This window comes from Mus caroli, chromosome 11 (genome assembly GCF_900094665.2).
Source record: "Mus caroli chromosome 11, CAROLI_EIJ_v1.1, whole genome shotgun sequence".
Lineage (NCBI taxonomy): Eukaryota > Metazoa > Chordata > Mammalia > Rodentia > Muridae > Mus > Mus caroli.
In genome coordinates, this window is record NC_034580.1 from 84,489,196 (window position 1) to 84,490,761 (window position 1,566).

At 48.1% G+C, this 1,566-nt stretch overlaps 1 long non-coding RNA gene across 1 annotated transcript in view; it reads left to right on the top strand.

Moving 5' to 3' along the window:
- LOC110304125 overlaps positions 1-1,047 on the top strand; it is a 3,489-nt gene extending 2,442 nt beyond the window's left edge. The window contains exon 3 of the long non-coding RNA XR_002379017.1: positions 687-1,047. This is a non-coding gene — a long non-coding RNA (uncharacterized LOC110304125). The remainder of the gene's footprint in view (positions 1-686) is intronic.
- The last annotated feature ends 519 nt before the right edge of the window (positions 1,048-1,566 follow it).

Consider the following 1,566-nt stretch of genomic DNA (forward strand, 5'->3'; position numbering starts at 1 on the left):
CCTTCTCCCTCTCCCTCTCCCTCTCACTCCCCACCCCTCTCTCATACACACACACTAAATAAATGAATGTAATGGAAAAGAAGCAATTAAGAGACACTACACTGGAGAGATAACATGAAGACACATGAAGAAAACAGCAATTTTCAAGCCAAGGAAGTTGGCCTCAGGAAAAATCACCCCTCTGACTAGGCTGGTCTATCAGGTCCCATGGAAGATTTGGAAAGCAAGAGTACCCATGCCATCTGACTCAACGGGTTCTATGGTGGAGAAAATGACCACAAAACAGTTACTAAGTGACTTTAATCAGGACTATTGAGCTAAACCACCCAGAGCCTGGAAGTCAGCTAAGAAGCAAACTTTTTATTTAGCTCAAGTTCTTTCCTGAACTTATACCCCTGGAACCCGTTGTCCAGAGGATTGTTCAATGTCCCAGTGACCCATTTCTGAAGATGGTGAGGCACATGGGTCCTTAGCCATGGTAGCTTGGCAAACCACTCACCTTCCCAAGCCTGATTGGTCCCCTCAGGGGTAGCAACATGTAAGTGCGCACCTGTCAAAGAGAGAGGTCCCAGGCTTTTGCTGTGCCTAGGAACTCTGACGTTATGACAGAAGTGTGAGCTGGGCCATGCTGTGATGTTGCATGGAACTCAGTAATCCTCCCTTGCTTTTCTTTTCTCCATTTGCAGCTGTCTTCTTTCTGCTCTTGTACACCCTTGGCTCCATGCCCCACACACAGTCTGTGCCCCATCCTTCCAGGGAGGAAATCAGCAGCTTGTGAAATCAATCCCACCCGGACAGGGTGCCCTGTCACTGAATGCCGATGCCTAAGAGCCTCCTAGTCCAAAGACAGGGCTGGTGACTCAGCAGTCACACAAATGCAAGGACTTTCTGCTCTGCAGGCCCTGCCTCACATCCTCAGTGACTTCCACAGAGAAGGGCTACGGGTCGGTCCCATCTGAGGGTGACATTGTCTCCTTTGCCCTAGGGGACATTTGCCCATGTCTAGAGACATTATTGGTGGTCAAAAATGAAGGAGTTCTGGGCTGAGAATATGGCTAAATGGGTAAGCATGTTTGTTGTGTAATCATGAAGATTCCAAGTTCGAATCCTCACCTCCCAATAAAAAAAACAGACATAGTCATATGTGTGTGTGTGTGTGCACTCTCAGGGCTCTCTGGGGTCCGCTCTCTGCTCCCACTACTGATCGAACACACACACACACACACACACACACACACACACACAATGTAATCATGCAAACAAGAAAGCATCCACAATGAAATGAAATAATAACAATAAGACCATCACAAAGAACTGGTGAATTGAGTTTGGTGATGTTATACTGCATCCAAGTGGCCCCTTGCCACAGAGTTACACAGCTCAGAATGCCCGTAGTGTAGAGGTTGAGAAACCACAGAGAGACAGCACAGGGAGCCATTAAACACCCAGAAGCCAGTTCTGGGTGACAGGGCCTGGAGCTACTGTAGTGTACATCACCCTGGGAAATGGCCATGCACTGTTTGAGATGGTTGAGAAGATCTCTCGGGAAGCTGGGCTGCACAACAC